Consider the following 6,824-nt stretch of genomic DNA (forward strand, 5'->3'; position numbering starts at 1 on the left):
TCTTCAGTCAACTTCTCACCACAACCAACCATTTGATTAATGATGCTCTTTAATCTTGAGATCAGATCAAACACATTTTCTTGCTCCTCCATCTGCAACAACTCGAATTGTCTTTGTAAGGTCTGCAATTTCACTTTAATGTAATACTCTCATTTTTCTTTATTATTAGTAATGTGTGAAAGATATTTTTATTTTATTTATTTGTTTTATAATTTCTAATGTGGTTGTTATTATTATTATTATTATTATTATTATTATTATTATTATTATTATTATTATTATTATAATTATTATTATTATTATTATTATTATTATTATTATTATTATTACTATTATTATTATTATTATTATTATTATTATTATTATTATTACTATTATATTTTTATTCAATTGTTATTTTTTAAAAGTATATATGTGTATGACATGATGTATTTAATTTGACTGAATATTTTGCTAAGTATGTGAAAAATAAATGCTTATAATAATAACAAGAATAATAGAAAAGAAAAAACACGTTAAAAACAAAATTACATTAATTTGGGAGTGAATATTTAGGGTCTTAATGAGCTTAAGTTGAAAACAACATGTTCCCTAACTCTAGTGATAGAAGAAAAAAAAAAACCGACGCCTCTCATTCTCAATCTGAATACTCATAACAACCTCTCGGCGAGAAAGAAAGGACTTAGGAGAGAAAAAGAAAAAAAATTCAAGAAAACTCCTAAAGGAGTCAGTGATTCATCCCCTCAAGTAAGAATTCTTTAACTATGATCATAATAATTTTATCTAATCTTTTTTTATTGTTAGTAGAACAAAACCTCTTATTGATATTCTAGAAAAAATATAATAAAATAAAATTGATCGATAAATATGTCTCTCTAATTGTATCTTTATTGTCGATAGATAAGAACCTTTTATTTATTGATTTTTTCTTATCTTAATCAACTACTAGGAATATAGGTGTCATAATTGTGTTATGATGTTTAGATAAAGTAGTGAATGAGTTAGACGGTATGACCAATTGTTATAAATAAATTAAGATAGTCATTGATACATTGTTACAGAGGAAATGAAATTTCTTAATATCATTGGAGATAAATCATTAGGAACTCTATTATCTCGTTATTATTGTAATAACGGTCACACTAGTAATATATTTTTTGTAGGTCAATCTATAAAAATCATTGATTTTTATGGTAAAGTTGTTATTGTTGTTACCGGTCAAAAATTGTTTTTAGTAAATGGCTTTATGATGATGGATAATTTTGAAAATGGTGTTTGATATTATTATTATTATTGTTATTATTATTATTATTATTATTATTATTATTATTATTATTATTATTATTATTATTATTATTATTATTATTGTGTAGGAAAATATTTTTTAGTTTTAAAAGTAAAATTGTGATATACAATTTATTTTCTTAGAAGTTATCTTGATTTTTTTATGATGTTGATATTGAAACCTATTTTGATTAAAGAAAATGTTTATTATCTATGTCAAAAATTAATTTTCATCCGGTAAAGGTCGTTATATGATCATATTGTGTTTTAATCAATAGAAGTTGTTATTGGCTAAAAACTCAATTTTTATTTGGTAAAAATTTTATGTTGTGATAGTTTGAGTGTTGAAGAAATATTTAGAAACTTCATTGATGTTAATAATAACAATGTTTTTCCAGAAATAATAAATGAGTTGAAAGTTGTTATAATTATCTTTTAGAATGTTAAAGTTGTGATTTTTATGAGACAATTGTGTGGATGTGATGTTGATTTATAAAATAAAAATAATTTTATCATAGAGTTGTTAATTTATTTTGTAATAATTAAAATGAAATTTGTGTTGAAGTATCGTTAAATTTTATGATTAAATTTTTGGAAGTGAACTAAGGAAGTCTTTGAGATCCTTGGTGTTTCTTATATTAGAATTTTGGTCTAAAAGAAATATTTGAAAAATTACATATTTCCTTTATTTTATTGAATTTACAATGAGACACTTGTGTCAAATATAGACTGAAAATATCTTTTTACTGCTACTTGTTTGTGTGCTTGCTAATTTGAGAGAATTTGTATCTTTTAAAAAAAAAAAAAATAGTTTGTCTTAAAACCTTAAGCCAACACCAAATCTTTAATATGAATTAGGGATATATGAGTTTTGACACTAAGTGAGTAGTAAATTAATTTGTGAAGGTTTAATGTTTTTGGAGCAAAGATCACTACATAGGAACCTTAATAACGACACTCATAACGGTAAGGACATCACTCCATTCGCTTTCCTAATTGAATTATATGTGATATAAATGCACTATGATGTTATGTATTGGTTATTTTTGTGTGTTATCTTCAAAATATGCGTGTTATATGAATAACATGTTTATGACTGATATTATGCTATTAAGCAATTTGTGTATTTTAATTGATATTGGATGATTATTCAAGGTGATGACTTTGAGTCTAAACCAGGTTGGTTTAGGACAAAGTTAAATGGTTTTAGACGCTCTGGTTGAGTGATCTTTTTTGTTACTAATTAAGTAATGACATTCATGCATGCATTGGTGGCCTGGACATAGTCGCGAGTACGTGACGACGGTTCCTTGAGAAGGCAACATGATTCAGAAAAATACTCAAGGGTGGAGTACTAAATATAAAACTCTGAAGAGCATTTGTCCAACGGCGGGACATTGTCCAATGGTGGGACTCTTTGCTCTATGTAGTGGTGATATTTTGGAATCATGCATTGACATAATGAAGAACATTTGTTCAACAGTGGGACATTGTCCAATGGTGAGACTCTTTGCTCTACGATATAGTGATATTCTGGAATCATGCATTGACATATAGTCTAACAAATAGGATTTATGCATTTTGGTTGATTTGTATCCTTGGTGCGTTGTGATTTTTAACTGATAAATGAAGTATATGATTTATTTATATTTTTGCTATAACAACTATATATGCATGTTTATTTGCTATGTGTTTGTTATTTGGGGATGACCCTTACATTTAACAGGACGTCACATATAGTGTTACTTGAGCGAATAATGTCATAATCAATCTAGTAGGAGAAATGCGAGGAAGTACAATAGCAAGCAGTTGGAGGCTTCGATATACTTTTGTACTGGTGTTAGACTTATTGGGTGAGTTTTCCACAAACGTCCAAAATTATTGTTGAGACAAAATCTCTCAAATGATTTTAATGATAACAAAATTACTTAAGAGATTATGATTGTGGTTAATGACTAACATGTGCTCTTGAGTGTATTCATATAAGATAATAGGTTATTAATCATTAAGGCAAAAAGAAGGAAAATATGATTTTGGCCTGAGGATGGAAAACCACGTGAGGATGGCTTATGATCAAGAAAACCACGTGAGGATGGCATATGATCAAGAACACCTCGCGAGGATGGGCTGCAAAGTGGAAAATCTCCAGATCTGCCCAAGTTATGTCCTCACCAGTACATATGCTTTAATTCATTAAAGAAATATATAACTGAGTCAAAAAAATAGTATTTGAAATAAAAGTTAGAAGGCCAAAAGGAAAAGGAAAGAATAGCTAGATCTAAATCTGTAGATGGCAGAATAGGCTGAGGATGGACCAGCTATGTTGAAAGCAACCCATCAAGCATGTGCAAAGGCTAAAATCAGATCATTTATTGGGCTTGCACGTTTTTATACATGAAGAAGTCAAGTTAACAAAAGGCAACTTGAAACAAGCCAAAAATGGAAGATCACATGTTGCTGCCAGATCTGATCCTCGGACTAAGTATGACAGTCCTATGTCATAGGGTGGCTTTTTCTCTCTTGTCAACATCACCTCAAAAGGTGAAATCAACCTAGACCTTAAAGTCTTCGAAAAATGCAGTTCACATGGTCAAAGAAATAGCCTTGCAAGGACATGTCAAGATCAAAGCTATGCTGCGTGAGGATGGGTTCTGCTTGGCCTAACAAGCTGAATGGCAGTTCTGTAATTATGATGAAAAACCTTGGATCCTTTGAAAAATGATTTCCAACGGTCATCAAGGGCTTGGATCTCTATAAAATGCTAACAAGCTCTCCATTGGAAGACACACAACACAATTGCATAAAAAGATCAAACATCTTAAAGCTTTCAAGAAGCAAATCACATCCTCCCTTATTACTTTCTTTGATCCTACACAATATCTTTGTATATCTTGTGAGAAAGTATTAAGTATCAATCACTCTCATTCTACTTTGTAATTTCCTAGTGAGTGAAGCTTGGAAATATTTGGAAATCGATTGTAAGCTTGGTAAAGCTTGATAATACACAGTTGTAATCATCCTCGGGTTGAGGATTGATCTGTTTGAAAGATAGTGAAATCTCACAAGGGTGTGAGGACTGGACGTAGCCATCTTTGGGTGAACCAATATAAAATTTCCTAGTGAGTGAAGCTTGGAAATATTTGGAAATTGATTGTAAGCTTGGTGAAGCTTGATAATACACAGTTTGTAATCATCCTCGGGTTGAGGATTGATCTGTTTTGAAAGTTAGTGAAATCTCACAAGGGTGTGAGGACTGGACGTAGCCATCTTTGGGTGATCCAGTATAAAATTGTGTGTGTGTCCCTCATATTCTGCTCCTACTTTTTTACTCAGCTTAGATCTAACGATTTAAAAATCCCATCCTCGAGCTAGCCATCCTCTGCAAGAGGATAGTTTTTAAAACACTTAAAAATTGTTTTTAACAGCAAAATCCCTATTCAACCCCCCCTTCTAGTGATATTTAGCTACAACAATTGGCATCAGAGCAAGGTTCTCTAAAAAATACACCTAACAGTGTAAGAGAAAAAGATCCAAAAAGAAATATGTCAAAAGCTAAGTACATCCCTGAAGGAGGATCATCCAGCCGACCTCCCTACTTTGATGGTACAGATTACTATCATTGGAAAGGTAAGATGAGGCTATTTCTCATATCACAAGACAACAACATGTGGTCTGTGGTGGAAAATGGAGATCATGTCATTAGGACCAACAACGCAGATGCAACCTCCGATGAGAAACCTCAAGCACAATGGACGGCTGATGAAAATGCAAATGTACTCCTAAACTCTAAAGCTCATTTATTTCTAACGTGTGCTTTGTGCAGGGAAGAGTATGACAGAGTTGAAGAATGCAAAAACGCTAAAGAGCTCTGGGATACTCTAAGGATTCATCATTAAGGATCAAGCCATGTAAAAGAAGCAAGGATAGACATGAGAGTAAGGGATTTCGAATTATTCGAAATGAAGGAGGATGAAACTATTGATGAAATGTTCTCAAGGTTAACCATCATATTAAATAACTTGAGATCTCTTGGAAAAGTATACTCCGTTCAAGAAAGGATAAGAAAAATTCTAAGAAGTTTACCAAAAGAATGAAGGCCAATGGTAACTGCCATTACAGAAGCAAGAGATTTGACCAACATGAAATTAGAAGATTTGGTTGGAACTCTAAGAGCTCATGAACCATTGTTGTTGGCTGATAAACCAAACAAAAAGGGAAGAATGATTGCTCTAAAAACCAGCCAAACAGAAAGCTCATCCTCCAAGAAGAATGAAGATGTCATAACAAAGGAAAACGCAGAGTATCCTCTGTCTGAGGATGAGGATGACCTCGTTCTGATTTCCAGAAAAATCCAGAGGATGTTAAACAGAAGAGGACAAAATAGAGGACCTCCTCAAAAAGAAAAAATTGACAAAAGTCAAATAACTTGTTATGGATGCAACAAGATGGGACACTATAAAACTGAGTGTCCTCTCTACAAAAGGAACTCTAGAAAATTTCCATACAAAAACAAATCCATGATGATCATTTGGGATGATAGTGATGAGTCATCCTCGGAGCAAGAAAAGGAAGAAGAGGCCAACCTATGTCTCATGGCAAAATCAGAAAATGAAAAGGTAAGTATTTCTGATCTATGTCCTAATTGTGAAAAATTAGAAATTGAATTTGATAGCCTTTTAAATGACTCATACACTTTATCTCAAAAATGCATGTTTCAAAAAAACCAACTTGTTGAGATAAAGAAACAAAATGAGGAGCCACAGAAAAAGAATGATGAATATGTTAAAATCATTCAAGATCTGCAGGAATCTCACTTTCAAAATTCTGAGAAACAAAAAATTCTTGAAACTCATCCTCCTGATGAGGATACAGAAAAGGAAATTTTGAAAACTGAGGTTAGGGAACTAAAAAATGATATTTCCAACTTTGTCAAATCTACAGAAACATTTCAAAAGATAATGGGGTCTCAATCTGGAATATTTGACAAGGCTGGAATTTGTTTTAAAAGCTCTCAAAAACAAAAATTATATGAAAACTTTTTCTTGCCTAAAAAACGAGAGGATAGGCCTAAATGCACCTTTTGCAAAAAACTTGGGCATACCTCCAAAATTTGTCATGCCAAGAAGAAAGCTAACAATGAAAAGGCAGCATGCTCATTATGTGGTAAACATGGGCACCATGAGTCTATTTGTTATCACAAAAGGAAGGTCCTCACAAGAGGAAAAACTAACCAACAAGGACCCAATGCTATATGGGTACCTAAGTCTCTTTTACACTCTAATACAAGTTCATCCTCTAATCAACAAAAGAAAGCCTTGGTACTTGGATAATGGTTGCTCAAGGCATATGATAGGGGATAAGCAATGCTTCATGTCATTAGAAATAAAGGATGGAGGATCGGTCACATATGGTAATAATGATAAAGCTCAAATAAAAGGAACATGTATTATTGGTAAGAATAATTCTGCAAAAATAGAAAATGTTCAGTACGTGGATGGCTTAAAACATAACTTGCTAAGCATTAGTCAATTATGTGATAG

The sequence above is a fragment of the Cicer arietinum genome, chromosome 7 (genome assembly GCF_000331145.2).
Source record: "Cicer arietinum cultivar CDC Frontier isolate Library 1 chromosome 7, Cicar.CDCFrontier_v2.0, whole genome shotgun sequence".
In the NCBI taxonomy this organism is placed as follows: Eukaryota; Viridiplantae; Streptophyta; class Magnoliopsida; order Fabales; family Fabaceae; genus Cicer; species Cicer arietinum.